Source organism: Lichenostomus cassidix, chromosome 15, assembly GCF_008360975.1.
Source record: "Lichenostomus cassidix isolate B80296 chromosome 15, HeHo_3.0, whole genome shotgun sequence".
Taxonomy (NCBI): domain Eukaryota; kingdom Metazoa; phylum Chordata; class Aves; order Passeriformes; family Meliphagidae; genus Lichenostomus; species Lichenostomus cassidix.
This window is the reverse complement of record NC_139496.1, coordinates 11,253,047-11,270,151: the sequence shown is the minus strand read 5'-3', so window position 1 is coordinate 11,270,151 and position 17,105 is coordinate 11,253,047. Positions and strand designations below refer to the sequence as shown.

Genomic DNA, 17,105 nt, shown 5'->3' with positions numbered 1-17,105 from the left:
ACCACACTGCTGGTTGGGATGGAGTAAAATGTAGGGAGCTATTGTTAGGAACACTAAACATTGGATTTTCCTAGTGCTCTGTATCAGCTGCCTCATGCTTTGTGAATACAGCAGAAGGGATAGATATGACCTGATTTATTGTCCTGTGTGGATCGGAGTAGGTCTCTGAGAGCTTTCCTCACATTTATGTTTCACCGAAGTATTTATAAAGAAGGGTGTTTATTGCCTCAGATTTTAAGGTTTATCTTTCCAGATGTGGCAGACAGGCTTATTCAGAGGCAGATTCACAGTTGCTGGGGCCAGCTTCATCTTGTGAGAGAGCAGAAGCTCTGCTCATGGATAAGAGATGTACTTTTTTGATTAAAACTCTGTTAAGTTCAAGAAACATATTCTGACCACTGTTGTGGTCAAAAAGAAACAAAAACATTTGAATTGGTGATAGTTGAGCTTCATTAAAGCCTTAATTATTATAAATCTCACAATAATATATCAATATAGACCTAACTGCACTTGCTCTGTGCCCAAGATCTGTAACTGAGTTATCCAGATTATTTGTGTAATGTCTGATATCATTATAATATTGGATATCTTTTTTCCCCTGGATTCTGAGTTGTGTCTTATCAGGTGGATGGATACAGTGATTTCTGTGATTTTTTTTTTTTGTTACTCCTGTTTTTCATAAGTTTCTTGTAAGGTATATAAAAGGGAGAAAACCACAACAAACCCAAAAACTTGAATGGATTAGGCAAGTAAGAGCCATAAACATGGAATGAAGAGAAAATTCATAAATGTAAAGTAGTTTTTCAGGTTGTTTACAGTAGTTTACAGTAGTTTCACAGTTTTAAAGGTTGCACAGCCTCTTGGATCTTAGTTTGTGTTGCTCAGGGTGTTACAAAGGAGAGAAAGAAATTTTTGTTTGACTAAAAGCAATAGATGTTTGCATGACTCCTATGTGCTTCTTTTTTGTATTAGTACTAAGTATGGATTTCTCTTGGATGCAGCTTTCTTTAAAACTGTGGGGAAAAGGAAAGTTGTTCCCCTACTGCCTCCGCTGCTCCATCTCTTTCCCTCCTTCCCCCTCCTTTCCTCTTGGGTTCCTTGCCTTTCATGTCTTTGTTTGACATCTAGGAAAGAATCATGAGGTGCTGAATATTATTAACTTCTAAACACCTAAGAAATCAGTAGGAAATCGCAAACATTTTGGCCCCCTGACAGTCTCCGTAAATGACCTGTCCGAAATCCCTCCCCTTCTGAGATGAAAAGAGGGAGCCAGGCAGAACGAAGGAGAGAATGGGGAGAGCCAGGGACTGAGAGGGATACCCAAAATAAATGAGAAATATGATTAACTTATTTCCTTGGCTGGGTCTACAGCTGGTTCTGGGTATTTAATAAACAGGTTGACACTCCAGGTTCCCCTCATTAGGTGATCACTAAGGTCTGGGCTGTCATAAATCAAAGAGCCAGGTTATCAAGGCCTGTGATCTTTAACTGTACAGGGGCGCCCAAGTGTCTGCCCCGGCGAGGGCTCAGCAGTGCAAGCTGTAAGGAATTAGCTGCTGCGGCACTTCAGACCATGCACAGGCACCAGCCCTGGCCTGGGGATGGCTGTGGGCTCACACAGCTGCTGTGTCCCCACTCAGCTGGGGCAGGAGCCAAAGGCACTGCGCTGCAAACCTGCCTGAGCCTGGCTCTGTGTCGGGACAGGGCGAGGAACCATCTCAGTTATGTGCTCTTGAAAGGGACAGGGACAAGCAGTTCTCTTCATTATGTTCAGGGAGGAGACACAGCACAGCCCAGTCTGCTGCTGCGTCATTCCAGCACCAGGCTGGTGCTGCAGACCATATCTGTGACTTATGCAACTGAGGAGGAATTCCTGCTCTGCCAGGCACACTGTGGTACTGGGGCATTTGGGTCCTGCACTGCCCTATTGGGAGGCAGGTAAGGCCTGCACTGCTCTTTTTACATTGCAGGTGTGGCAGAAACTTGATGAAAGTTTCTGAATGAAGCTACAGCCTGAGGTTTCATAACAAACTTGGCACATGAGTAAGTTCTGTGAACTCTTGAGTACAGCAGAGCATCAAATCAGACATGTTTGGGCAGTAAGTAATATAAGTAAGAGCCCAGTGGACTTCTGAGGGGAAAAAATAGTGGTCAATCTCAGCCTCGGTTTTGCTAGAAAATGAGATAATTCTTAGGTGCTGGGAGTGTTCTCCAGTTCCTGGTTTTCCCCAGTTTTGAATAGCCATTGTTGCCCACAAAGCCAGGAAAGCCTTGGGAGGAGTTTCTAGGCTGATTCTGCAGGACAAGAAGCTTGGTGACAACAAATAGCAGTGGTGAGAGAACCGAAGCTTATGCGCCTCTCATAGCTGCAGTGTGTGTTAGAAACTGGAATGGGCAATGGGGGAAGAGGGAAATAAGAGGGCTTCCCGAAGGAGATGTGTGTTCCTGTACCTAACTGGTGTATGGAAAGTGCTGGGTGCCTCAAGCCACGTTGGTAGAACTTTTGAAAGGGCAGGAGTGAGGGCTGTGGGCAGAGCAGAACTGAGGGTTGTGTTTTACTTGTGGCACCTAATGGGACAAGTGACATTTCCACGTGCATCTGGAGGGAGTTTGAGGCCCAGCTCTGTGTTAGAGGGTGGGAATCTGCATGGTTCCAGAGGGAGGCAGTGCCTGTGGACTGCAGCAGTGCTCTGCAGCAGGTGTTGTGGCTCTGCTGGTGGCACCTCCTGAAGCCATTGTCCATGGAGCAAGAGAGACACTGTCAGTGCATCTTGGGCTGCTCGTGAGGGCTGGGGCCACATTCAGTGGGGTCTAGGTGAGGAGCCATATCGGTGGGGCTGGGAAGAAGCTCTGAGTCAGGCTTGTTTTCCAAGTGATCTCCTCAGCTGGGCCTCAGCTATTGCCTCCTCCTTTGGACAAGAGGATGGTTCTCTGTGGAAGAAAGGCTGTGGGAGATGAGATGGCATAGAGATGACTGCTGTTTTCAGGAACTGAAGGCCCCTAAAGCCTCATCCCAGCAAACATGGATTCACTGAAGCAGCTGTTCACCTTGTCACATCTTGTGTGAAGGCCCACATCTACCTGTCTACTAGATATTCAGCTGATAGGATAAGTGATGTCCCTACAGTTAAGCCGCAGCTGAAATTCCTCAAGGGGCTAAGAAGGCACAGTTCCAGCTCTGCTGCAGTCACTCCAGGGCATTCCATGACTATTTATAATGGTCTCTGTGGGTTTGCTACTTTACAGATTGTAATGCAACTCACTGCCATGGGGGAGAAAAATGCAACACTAAAGCATGACATGCTGCCCTTTGGCTATCAAACCGTGTGGTTCGTGTCAGGCTGTGAGGTGGAAGTGTCTGGTTCACAACAGTGATTTCAGGGTGTTTTCCTGCCTCTTTCTCCTCCTGTTTTCCTCAGCTGTACTACATTCTAGCCACTATTCTGTCCTTAAACACAGATGCATCTGTGTTGTCAAAAATCAACTAAAGCCATGCTTGTAAAGAGCAAGAAGCATGAAAGAATTTATTAATCCATATGCCCTTGTTTTTAACCCCCTGTTTTGGCAGAGGTCAGACAGATCTTCAGATCTTTGCCTGAAAATATTTTCAGCTTGTGAGGTTTACATTTTGACAACAGAATCAAGTGCCTGAATTTTCAGAAGAGCTTAGCCCCTGATGTGTGGTCAGTGTGGTTTGTTCTTTGGAAAACCAGCTTCCTGATAATCACATAGGACTTACCCATACAGCTAAAGGCTCACATTAGAACTTTTTAAAGTGCTTACTTGGTTTAGGATTATGCAGAAAGGTTTTACAAATGGCAGATCCATAATTTAATACATTCTTGAGAAAGCTGATAGGAATAGGAGTAGGATGCTGAAATGCCCTCTCTGCCTCCAAAAATCCTTCCATAGCCATATATAATTTGAGTGATTTTGGAAATCCCATTCTGAATCCTAGTCTTTGCTCAGCTCTTTCTTTGCAGTTGGACATAACTCTCATTGACTGTTGTGGCAGCTTTTCTTGAATAGTCAATTTTCTAAGCCTCTTCTCCAATAACAAACCTAAAAGTGTATTGAAACCAAAACCCTTGCTGAAAGGCACTTATGTTACACCTAATGTAGGTGTACCATGAATCTGGTCCCATATATTCCACATTCTGGTATACACAATCTATATTATTAATCACTGGATTGTGTGTCGAGACTTGAGGTTCTTGAATTTCAACCTAAGGATATGAGTTACCAACCCAAGCAAGCAAGTGAAAATCTTCTAAGTTATTGCAGGAAATTGCCATCACTACAATTTGCAAGGAGTTTCCTGTGTTCTTGTTAACCAGTTCCTTTCTGTACCATATATTTACAAAATCTGTGTGTGCAGTGTTTGCTGTCCCATCAAAGTCATGACTGTCAAAGCATGGCCTGTGTGGTTCATGTCAGTGTTCCATATCCTTGGAGAAAATGTTTCCTATCTTTACATATTAGGGAATGACTACTTTGCTCAATATGTCCAGCTTGTCCTATTTTAATACCTAGGGAAATCGGGAGAGTTTGGATTTGAGTGGAAGTGTATGCTAAAGGAATCCAAAGTTGACTAGTTAAGAATTTATTTGGAGTGCTGGTGTTTTCTACTTAGTAAACCACTGAAACTTCCTGGGAAAACTGCATCTCAAAATCCCTCTATTTTTTCTAGGCTATTACTAACACAGGTGCTGATGCAACTGTTTCGGTTTATTTTTTTCCCATGCAATAACTTCCTTTTTTTTTTCTGATTAAGCCATTTGTCGTGGAGAGTAATTCTGCACAGAGGGTTCCTCATTATCCTACTGGCCCACTGGAAGAAGGATGATGTGAGACCCTCTGAGGAGGTAGGAACAGTCTTGTGGAGGGAAGGTTGAATGACAGTGTTCAGACAGGCGTGACTGAATGTCTGGAGAGGCATGAGCCTTCCCTGGGCCCAGCCAGCCTGTTTGCTGCTGCCATTTCACACTTCCACTTTCCAGGCTGCACAGCTGAGTTCAGGCTCTGTAAACTACATTTTGAAAGTCGGTAAGTTCTCCTGACTAAATGCATACAGGAATGGAGTAAAAACCCGTATCTGTTGTTGTCCTTTATGTGTTGCTTCTCTGGAGGGTCAGGTAAGTTGAATGCAACAGCTGCTTATATCACTCAAACCCCCCCAGAAGTCAATTTTTGACATTGTATGACTGTTCCTGTTAATTAAAAATGCACCAAACACCCCAGATAGCTAATTCTTCTTGCATTGCATACTGAGTATTCTAATAGAGAAACAAAATTACCTTCAGATGTCCTGGTGGAGTCCCAGACTGGGTCAGCAGTCTGTTTTGTAGGTGTGGGTTGGTGGTTCATGCTGCTCTTCCCGCTTGCATAGTAACAAACTGCTGGGCTGAAATCAATTTTCTGGTGTCCAACATCGTATCATTTTAAGAAGAAGAGGTGGGTTTACCTCAGGCAGAGAAACAGCTGAGCTATTTCACAGGAAGGACTGAAATATTTGGAATATATATTTTGGCTGAGCTAGTAGGCAGGCCAGGGTGCAGAAGGAGGTCTGTAACTCTAAATAGAGGAAAACTAGTGGGAGAAAAGAAATTGTAGGGCTACAGAAGGCCTGGTTTCTATCTAATTCCCCTACTTTTGCCCCTCATAGCCCCGACTGCTTTTGTTTCTCAGCTTTGTCCTTCTAACTCTATCAGTGTCCCACTCCTTATGATTGTAAAAAGCACTGGATTTAGTTGAATGGCTTTGCAGCAGCGTGTCTTGGATGTTTTGAGGCACAATTTAATCCTTTGTTTCTGTAAGGTACTAACAAGCTGTTTCCAAATCCTCTGGTGCCGCTGGAGAGTCATTTCTTGGAAACCTTTCTGCTGAAAGACAGAGCTCATGAGATATAATTAACACCAGGCTAAGTGCTACTTAAGCACCTGGTGTTGTTTATATGATTCTGAGTTATGCAGACTTTACTGTTAATTTTGTCATGAGTAAAAATATGTCATTGTCATGCTAGATTTTAGATGACTTTGTCCTTGTTTTCTCAGAACTTCACTGTTCTGCCTGACTTAGTTAAGGTCTGAACTAAGGAAGTTTTCACTTCAGCTACAGCTGCTACTATTCTTGCAGTTTTAAAATTATTTAGAGGTTGCTAAAGGCTAATTCATGGGGGTTTGAAGCTGAGTATAAGCACAGAGGAATGTGTGAAGGTGTCTGTTATTTGACATCTGCCCCAGACTAGGTTAAGGTTTCTAGAGTTTTCCTCCCCTTTAGAGATGTTCTTAGATGTGGAGTCAGAAATATTTGTTAAAAAATTCTACAGTCTGTCTTTTGCTGAAGAGTGGAAGGAAGGAAAAAAATGAAAAAGGGGAATTGAGGGTTGGGATACTGTGGTTATTCAATAGCTTAGAAGTATTTTATATACCTTCTGATGGTTCATCCAAAGGCTTTTCTAAGGTCAGTATTTGTTCAGGTTCTACTTGTAGAGAAAGAGAGCAAGCGGGAAAGAAATGAAGAGCAAACCAGAAATGTATTTCAACATATTTAACTTGTTACTTGTTTCTTGATGTCCCTACTGAAAAGGAAGTGGGGGAACCTTGGAAACCCAAGTGTTTTTGGCTGCAGTTAAGTTAGGAGCACCCTAGTGAATTATTTTTCCCTTCTCTAGTCAGGCCTGTGGCCTGAACTGTAGATCAAAGAAGAGCAGCACTTTGGCTAATCTGGCATAAAAATCTACTTTTACCCCAAAGAGACAAGAAGAAAAAGAAATTGAGGCCCAGGCTCCATGGCAACTGTGAGTTAGGTTGCTCAAATTGTTGGTAACTGTAACAGGTTAAAAAAATCCCAAAAAACAAAAAACCAAAACCACTTGGAAAAATGTATTGCTACCATATTGGAAAGGACATTGCATCCCAAGCCAGGGTTGTTTCCTGTTTTTCCAGGGAATGTTCATAGAAGAGCATGGATAGGCCTCTGTCCTGTTTTCCTCACAGCATTGCAAAGAATGAAAGGTGGCCAGCTGATACATCTTCAGGTCTGCTTCAGAAAATGTGTGCTGAAGGTGCAAGCAGTGTTTTCCTTTTTTGAATCTGTTCTGCATCACATGCTGACTTTACAGCCATCGAGCCAGGGAAATGTGACATGGCAGGTCCCCATTTGTTGTGGGTTTGACCACATACCAGCCAGTGCCTGCTTGTGACACTGAGCTCTAATGCTGTGTTTGGAGCAAAGGCTGCACTGTGACCCTGCATGGTGCTGTCAGGGCCTGTGCTGTCACATGCAAGCCTCTGAGATGCTTTGATGGGGGACTTGAAAGCCAGTCTAGAATTCCTGATTTGCTATTCCTGGTGAATCTGCTCAGTCCACATCTTGATCATCAGACCAAAGTCTGGACTGCCTGCTGCTGAGCAATCTGGGCTGATCAATGTTTTGGTTCAGGCCAGCCCAGGTGGGGAGCTTACCAGGACTCTGGGTCAGTCTGGTTTTGACGAGCTGCAGTCAGGATGCTCCTTACTATGCAGTTACACCAGTCACCCACACCTTGCTCATCTTCTGCCACAAGCTGCTTATTTACCCACAAGCCTAAGTCCTGGTGTACCAAGCTAGGCTTCTTCAGAGCTCAACAATTCCAGGTGAGTTGAGATCCCCACAATGAGTTTATGGCCACCACTTCGGCTGTTGTGTTGCTCATGACTGTGATTTGCAAACTCAGCCTATCCCGTGGCAAAGCTCTCTAAAGTCCTTCTTGGAAGGGAATTCTGCTTCCTTCCTATGTAGCTGGATCATTTTATTGCTTGACTGTTTTATTTGGAAATTAATCAAACTTAAATTGATATCAAACCCAAATATTCTTGCCATCAGCAAAGCTGGCTACATTCTGTTCTATTACCAAGTGGCCAGGGAAAAAAAGGAATGTCAGTCTTCTTCATAACCACTACTTATCTACTGCAAAAGAAGAATCATGTCCTGTTCTCTCTTTGGAATGGAAAATAAACACAGTTCCACCAATCTTTATCCTTCAGCAATGTTTTTGAATGTTCTTAAAATTCATGATGGTCTCTTGTCCATCTATGGATGTGTTACAGTGAGGTGGCCAAAGCTGGTTATCTTAACATGAGGCAAGTCTAGCACTACAATGAAAATGACATTCCATTCTTCACCTGTCAGTACATTCTGGGATAAGATATTTTCCTTCTCCTTGTTCTGGTAACTTCAACTTGTTGACCAAAATTCAGTTTGCATTGTTGAAGTCCCTTCTCTGAATGTTGCTGCCACTTGTTCGTATCTGTTTAAATTTGTTTATTATAGATTGATTTTGTTCCTCTCTGATTTTTTCCATCTGGATACAGATGATCTTTTCCCCAATTTATTGAGATTGTTGACTTCTAATAATACCGGCCACAATGGCAACTGTGTATCTCTTTTTTATGCCAGTGGCTCCTGAAGCTGGAGCTGATGTGCCCCTGTGGAGCTACATGCAGAGTTTGACAGCAAATTGCTGTTAATTTAAGAAGATTTTCCAGATGTTTGTACACCAAATTGTGGTGATTTTAATCTACATTTAGTTTCCCTTCTGTGCTCTGAAAACATTATGTAGGCAAGGATTAAAAGCATTGTTTTGTTACTTTACTTTTTGAAGTAAATCACCCTAACTCTTCTCCCCTAGTTGCAGGTATTGTTACCCCATTAGATGGAATATAATAAATGTGTTCCTGACAATTCTGTATTGACAGGGGGTTTTTTTCATAATTCTACTACCTTCTAGTTTCTTGTAATATGATTATTCTTTTTTTTTTAATCTTTCTTCAAGGTGCATTTAAGTAATTTGCAGTTCACTGAGTTGTGCTTTCAGAGATGGGTCCTTTGTTTGCCTTCTGTTTGTTCAGAATCTTCCAGAGTTACATCAAGATTAATACTATATATTCACAGATTAACTGTTCCAGCTACTTTTGAGCTACTTTGGAGCAGACTTCTTCAGTCCTACATACCTGGTTGTGTTCAATTTAAGTAACTCAGGGTGACCCAAATGTGGCTTCCATGAGCTCAAGAATTTTTGTTGTTCTCAGACTCCATTGTTACAGAAGCAGACCTGCTGCCATTCCCAGTTCCTGGCTCTGTGGGCATGTGGTGATCCAAGCCCTGTGCATAGAGTCTGTTCCACAGCTTGGATAATTTATGATGTTTCCTTCTCTCTCCGGGGAAAGAGGATTTAGCACACAGCCCCCCAGTTGGGCTGTACTGACAGAAGTGTTATTTAACCTGCTTTGTCTTTGTTCTGGACTGTGTCTTTCTCTTGATAGGAAAAATTACCTTGAGTCACCATTAATCTTTTAGTGAATGTGGAAGTAAAGAAGGCATTGATGACTTTCTTATTTTTTTCCTCTTTCTGCTTTTTATGTATGTAATTTGTTTTGCAGTTCTGTCTCCAATTTTTTTCTCTTCCCTCATATGCTCTTCCTTGATATTAACCCTTACTTGTGTTGCTATTTCCATATTGGTGTTCAATTTTTTGGAGTTAATTAAGATCAGAGGCCCCCCATTTCCCTTCTGTCAGTTTGCCACTGTACTCTTGGTATCATCTGTCCACAAAGTTCCAGCTTTACACTACACTGTTTCCCATTGAAAGCCTTTCCAAGAGCCCAATCCCCCCATTTGGTTTTGCAGTCCAGTGTCCAATCTTACCTTTCCCCTGACAGCAAAATATTTGAGGTAGTGATTCTCTTTCATCCAAGTTTTCTTCTGGTTGCAGTGTTCAGCCAGTCCTTTCCTGGTAGGTGGAAGGTGTTCAAGGCAGCTCTTGACACAGTTCAGCTCCTCCATCTTCTGAAATAACTGCTGCTCCTGACACACTTGCAGAATGGGGTGAACAGCCTTTGACTGGCAGTGTTGCCTTTCCAGAAGCTCCCTGGCTCATTTTCCATGAGCTCTGGGCAACTCCTGTTACTGCTGTGTGGAAGTTTCTAACCATACTGGACATCTTTCCTCCCTTTGACATAACGTAATATTTAACATTTCCAGATAAATCAAAACTTTTGCTGGTGGGAACTGCATTTACAAAAGACAAAAGCATGTTTGAGCTGCCAACTGCTGTTTGTATTCATCCATGTTTGTGATTTCTGTCGTTTGCTGTTAGTGAACAGACTTGACGTGTGTGGATTTTTATTCGCGTAAAACCGCAGAGAATGTGGTGTTTGATCTGAACATCTTAGAGAGCAAGGAGGATTTGCTATGGGAACAAAACTCTGCACTATTCTCTTGGATAAAGGGCTTTGCACATTCACTCGGAGGGCAGAAACAACAGCATATGACTTAGGTGCCCAATTACACCCTGTGTGTCACCAAGGAGCTGAACGAGCAGCTCTCAAATGCTCCACAGTTCAAATCTCCAGCAAAAGGCACAATGCATTCAGGGCAATTGGGTGCTTTAATGCTTTGGGAAACAAAAAAGGGCTAAATTTGCAGCTATCCCTAAGGAATTATCTGTGAGCTCTATCTGCAAATAATAATTTAATCAGCTTATTTGGCTGCCCATGGTCACAAAGCTGTAATTGATTAAAAATGATCCTTTTTGTAACAAAATAAGGCTGTGGAATAAAAATGAGATTCTAAGGTGATTCTAATGTGCCCTGCTCTGGCAATATGATAAGGAGCACTTCTGCAGAAAACCGAAGAATCTCACAGCAAAATGTTTGGGGACTGTTACAGAAAACTCTTTTTCAGACTTTAGGGTGGTTTAGACTGAATTTGGACCTTTTTCTTTCTTTCTTTTCTCCTCTTTTTTTTTTCCCTTTCGTGCCTTTTTTTTTTCTTTTTTTTTTTAGTGTATTCATGTTTCCTTGGGAGCTGAATGGGGGAGAGGAACTTCTTTCAGAGGCCACATGGCTCACTTCCAATTCTGATAGATAAAGTCAACCTGCTTGGCCCCACCAACAGGAAATAGGATGCTGCCCCTTTAAGCGGACTGTAAGGAGTATGGAATTACGGCTAACTTGGTTTGGAGCCTTTGTGTAAAGCTTTCAGGAAGAGATAAACCATTAATCATGCACAATTACTCTGACCTTGCATGAACTAAAGCCTCTCTGAACACATAAGATTACGGTCTCTGGGGACCTTGAGACACTGACACGATCAGCTTGTCCGAGGGCATTGGAAACGGCGGCACAAAATGGCTGAAAGCTTGGCCTTGCTTTCCTTCCCTTAAACCAGACTCTGTCTTTCCACCCAGGATAGGGATTTATCCACCTGCTTCCAGTACAAACTAAGGAGAAGTCTTCGCTTGTGTCTCCCTTGTGCCAGGCTTTTAGTTTGCGAGTGGAAATGATGGCAGTGCTGAAGAGAATAAATTACATTTGAGTTTTGAGTAGACTTTTTTTAATACTTACTGAGTTGGAGCATTTCACACTTATTTCTGCTCTCTCCCTGTGGATTTTTTCTCTGGGGTTAGCACAGCTTGTAGTACAAGTGTCATGGATAGTGGCAGAGGTCTTAGGTAGCTCTGCAGTGTAATTCACTTTTGCTGGTGTTATTCCTTCCCTGCTGCCAGCTTCACCTGTTCTAATTAGATTTTAGATTATGATTTTCAGGGTCAGTTACGTTCCTTTTGTTAGTTTTGTTTAGGATTTCTTTGACCTCTTAAACTTCTTAAACAACCACGTCTCACACACCTACTATGATGTACTTTCCTCTGTCTCTTCTCTTTCCAACCTCCGGCACTAGCAGCAATATGTAAAATAATAACAACTATGATAAATAAGCAATTAAGCATTTACTCATTGAATAATTATTGATTTTAACTTCATTTTTCAAAATTAGGGTGAGCTAAAAATGCGCATGAACAGTTGCAGAAGCTCAGCTGACTCAGTGAAATGCAGTTCCTTGTTTGATCCTTCATCCTGCAGTTTCATTCACTTATCAAGTTTATACTGCTACAAATATTTTACTTACATATGTGATCATTTGATGTTATTTATTGAAGTGTGGCACCTATTTTGAAATAAATTTTACATTGCTATAACTATCTTTATCTACTGAAGTAGCAAATTTCTGACTTTTCAGACATGTTGTTTTAAGAAGACGGAGATGGCTCAGCTGCCTTAAAAGACTGGACAGGGGATTCCAAACTAAAATATGTGTCCAGTTTGACCAGTACCTCTGTGTTGCTGTGTAAGAAGATGGGTAAGTCCCAAAAGAATAAATATGCTCTTCACAGAATGAATGATGCAGAGAACATGTATTAGAAACTTCTCCCTGAAAAAGGATTTAGAAGGTAGAATTATAGCTTTTTATGGAAGGCACCCACAAGGATCATTGAAATCCAATAGGCAGGCATAATTAAAATACCACAAGGACAAGGACAGTAAAAGAACTGCTTTAACAGGTAAGATCTCTGGCAGGAATGTCAGACTTGTTGCTTCAGGGCATCAGTTGCTCTCTAACTGAAGATAAATAAGGAGAAATTCTTTTATAAAGAAGGTTCCTCGGGATTGTTTGCTACAAGTTTTCTGCACGGTGTTCCTGAGTGTGTTCATAGACTTGGTTCATGGGCTTGGTAACAGCTGATTCTGGATTGTATCAGAAGGGTGTTAAAAGGCTCTCTGTGCCGTTAGGCATTGAGGATGAGAGCCTGGTTGGAGGGAGCTGTCCAGTTCTAGCTGGAGAAGACACACACTGTTCTGCTCTTCTCCATGGATATTTTATTAAGTTTTTTTCCTTCTTTTACATTTTCCACTAATGTGGTCTGGACATGCAGCCAGTGGTTAAAGAGGTGTTGGTTCTAGGAAATATTCAGCAGAATGGGAACTCACTCAAAACAAAACAAAACCTAACCAAACCAAACCAGCGTGGTGCTAAGGGATGGACTTGCCCTGGTTGTGGTGCTCTGGGGCCACAAGTGCTCGTGGCACTCTCGGGCAGCTTGGGCCCACAGGCAGTTTTCAGAGAAGCATGAATCCCAACCCTTCTCCTCTTTTAGGAAAGTGGCTGTGGAAGGGATGGGAATTAGCTGTAAGAGGGAGAAAACAGTTTAATATTAGGAGGGGAGTCTGTGCTGCAGGAGCCAAAATCAAACAAAGGAGGATTCTTATCTGATGTAGCCCAGTTGAAGTCAGTGTCAGAGTTGCATCAAAATCAGGCTTGAAGGGAGCAGTATCAGGCCCACCTTGTTTCTCTCCTTTGTTTTTAGTCCTGTTGCACCTTGTTTGTGACCAAAGATTTGGAAAGATCCATTCTAAGAGGTTTTAAAGTGGAACAATTCTTTATTTGAAGGGATAAGGACAACCTACTTCTTTTTGGGTGCAGTCCAGGTGTGCATTCTGTGTCTACACTGCAGTGCTGTCAGTACAGCTGTGTAGTTCTTCCTGAGGCAGCTGTTAACAAGCTGGCCTTGATACTTCTGTCTGTGCTGCCAGAACCATAATAGATTTCATGTGTACCTTCTCCAAAAATATTATAGACTTTGCCTCTCACTATAGTCCTTAGGAGTACTGATGCTCACTACCTTAAAACTACCTCAGCTGTGTGTATTCAAACTATTTATGCTTTGGACTGAAAGGCTGAGTATTTTCCTTACTTTTAGATTTGATTTTACAAAATCTAAAATCTGTTTGAATGGATTCTGCAAGTCCTGACCCTGTTCTGGTTTTACCATTCTCTATTTCAAATTTGAAAGCCTTTGTTTGTGTGGGTCAGGGAGATAAAAATGGGGAGAGAGACACTCAGGCAGCAGAGATCTGTGTAGATTATTCTCTGCTGCTGGCAGTCCAGGTGACTCTGTTAAAGCAGTGGAAGAGCTGGCTGAGGGGCTGTTCCATCCTAATAGGGAAGAGAGAACTCCAGGGGTTAAAGGCAAGAGCATCCCTTTTATAATTAGGACAGATCAGAAGTGGAACAAAATGTTCTTGCAGCTGAATCAGCTGCCCTCTAACCATCCTGGAGTCTGGAGCTGGGGTCTGATGGACACTTGTACAGAATGCAATTTAATCTGTAATGGCTGAGGAGGACTCCTCAAAGTCTGCGGCAAATGGCAATTATTGTCCCTTTTTGTCACATCCCCCCCAACCAAAACAAAAAAAGAGGAAAATTAATGAAAATAACAACAGGGAAGGATACTAACTAGCATGCCCTGCCTCCCCCTTTCTCTTTAAAAATCCTCTGCAATGTAGTGACTGAAATGAGCTGCCCGGTATAATAAAATCTCTGGAGCACCAATGTGAAACGAGAATTCCTCCCCCACACACAGGCACACACACCCCTGCTCCCTAATGAGCGGGGAGACGCCAGCTCGGGGGCTGCAGCCAGTGTTAAATTAGCAGAGAAGGCCATCGAAGTGGGCTGACTCCAGCGTAAACTGCCTTAAGTGTCTGTTTATTAAATCACACCAGCGCTTAGAGTCTGCCCTGCTGCCACATCAGAGCTGTCTGCACACAGACAAACCCTGGCCAGTCCCGGGGGAACCTGGGCCAGCTGGATACTGGTGGTAATAAAGGCAGGGGGAGGAGGGAGCAGCCCTCACCAACAGCCCCTCGTTAGGCTCCATCATGGGTTATTCTTCTAGAGCAGAAAATCCTTCATTTAGGGTCACTGTTCGCATTTGTAGCAGTGGGGAAACCATAAAGTTGTGTTCCTCTCTGTGTGTCTGAGCCTTGGAGAGTGGCTTTCCTGTGTCAGTCCTTACAGGGAATTGTGGCCTTCACTTTCAACTCAATCCTTGAGTTACAGTGGGAGAAGGTTGTTAACACCCAAAGATTTTCTAAAAGAATTCCCTGGTGTCAATCTATCTAAACCTTTGGAAACAGAAAATTCTGCTGTTCAAACTTTAAGTTATCATATTAAAGCAGGGAAAAATCAAAATGCTTCTGTATATTTGCACAGTGGGAGGTAGAGTGAGGGTTTCATTCCAGATGGGATTTCTACACTTGCTTGCTAAACAGTGATATTACTATTCTGAGGTTAAGGCAGACAGGAGAGAGATATCTGAGCTGGAAACCTTGTTTTGTAAGTCAGGAGACATCACTTCTATTGCTGCTAGTTCTGAAACAAGAGCCCTACTATATTCCCTTCTTTCTCAAGCACTGTTTTTTAAATACAATTGGAACCAGGACTGCTAGTTTATGACCCTACTGCTTATATTACCAATGAGCACTTCCAAGATCAGTATTCTTTTCTTCATAAATCCCTGGAGAGAAATCCTGGGGAGAGGTGGATAACCGTCTCATCCCATAAGGACGCCTAGAATGGAGTTTTGGAGAACTGTCTGAAAGAGAGTTTGCTCTTGTGAATTGCATGGGCTTGCTGAACAGCTCTGAAATTTGCCTTCCACTTTGGCTTGATCTTTCCCTGTGATGAGATTTTTAAGCTTCAAAAAAGTTTCATCCATGTGTTGTCAGGTCAGGATGTTGAACGTACATCATGTAGCTCCATTTTTTTAGTTTAACAAACTGATGGATACTGCCATACTTGTGTTCCCTACTCAGCTTGCTGGTTTGTCTTCCATGAGTGATTTGTGCTGCTCATAGACTTCCAGAGGCTCCATTGCAGCCCAGAAGGCACTTTCTGTGAAAGCAGGTTAGGAGTCGTGGTCAAGCATCCTTTTGTGAGGTGGCCCATTGACATTGGAGAAGAGCAGCATTTGTTGAGCCAATTTGTAGGAGGAAGGAGCCATGTAAAGTTTAATATGAAGTGGTTGGTTTAGCTGGCAGAAAGGGAGAGGTGGGCTGTTTTCCATTTCCCTTTAAAATGTCAAACACTAATAGTCTCTTCCGATCATCCTGAGATTGCCAAATAATTGACTCCCGCCTACAGGAAAAACCTCCCTGATCCACAAAGCAGGAAGCTGATGACAGCAATTGCCTGAACGTGTCCAAATTAGTCAACCCCTGGCAACCCCAGCAGGGTCAGCAGTGGCAGCCCAGAGGTCGTGGGGCAGCAGGAGATGGAGGTTGGAGATTGCCCTGCTTCCTGTGCCCTCTCATGCCTCCAGGACATAGCAAGGACATGAGGGATTCCCAGCTGGAGCAGCCAGCACCTGAACTGCATGTCCAACAGAGATGTGTTTATCCAGAGGATCTGCTGTAAATTAGCCAAAACAGGGGCTTAGGGGCAGAGTGCGAAGCGCCTGTCCCTGAGAGTGGCAGCAGAACACGTGTGTGTGGGGTGAGCCAGTGACACACAGCTCCTGCTGCATTTTCTCCAAGGTTTCCTTGCTCTGCTGCATGGGACTGACCTCTTTACAACTTGCTGGGGTCTGTCCCAGGGCTGGATTATTTTTTCTGTAGCTTCATTTGTTCTGCCACATCTGTGCAATTGATTGCAGGAAAATGTATGGACATAGAGTATTTAGGAATACACACACAGTCCTGGATCTCAGAGAGGAGCCAGAGAAGGGTGTCCACCAAGCCATTCCTGAGCTTCTTCAACACATCTGGTTACTTGTGCTGGGTGGTTTGGTTTTATAAAGTGGTGGCAGTTAAGCAGCAAAGAATCTCTGGCCTCATTCCCTTCTCTCTTGCTTTTGAAAGGACTTCAGTGTGCCTGTGACTTCTCGAAGGCAACTCAAGCATCTAAGGGTTGTGGCCTTTTCATAAGATTATTTTAGGACGTGGAGAGAGGACAGAGGGAGAAAGTGAGGAGCATTGTCTCAGAGCTCCCAAGCAATCCCTCTGTTGTTACAGGCAGCATGAGAAAGTTTTAAGAGCAGGCTCTTTGTGTGCTAGGCTGTATTGCTGTCTGTGCTTCCTAAAGCAGAGGAGCTGGGGACAGGGAGCCTGCCCTGACAGCTCCCTGAGCCGCTGCTGCAGGTCAGGACCTCTGCCCAGGGAAGGAGCACTGCCTCTGGGCCTCCCACGTCTGCTCACGGAAAGCCTGACTGGACGCTCTGTCACACTCTGACAAAGGTCACTTTTACATCCCGTCTTCTAAAAGGTCACAGCATGACCCCAGGTGCAGGAGAAGGGGAGGAGGGAGAAGGCAGCTTTCTCCCTTTTTTTTTTTTTAATTTGTTACCACTGCCTGAAAAAATATACTTTGTCTTTGCTCTTGTACTGCCCCCTCTCTCGACCTGCACTGGCACCTTCTCAAATGCTGCAGCATAAGCTCTTCCTTTA

General features: G+C 43.2%; 1 long non-coding RNA gene across 2 annotated transcripts in view; it reads left to right on the top strand.

The window, feature by feature from the left end:
* LOC146430438 (uncharacterized) overlaps window positions 1-17,105 on the top strand; it is a 227,433-nt gene that overhangs the window by 45,420 nt on the left and 164,908 nt on the right. The window contains exon 1 of one of the 2 annotated variants that reach the window (XR_014855371.1): window positions 12,094-12,180. The exons of the other annotated variant lie outside the window; for it this stretch is intronic. This is a non-coding gene — a long non-coding RNA (uncharacterized LOC146430438). Of the gene's footprint in view, window positions 1-12,093; window positions 12,181-17,105 lie in introns of those variants that run through there. 2 annotated transcript variants of the gene reach the window in all.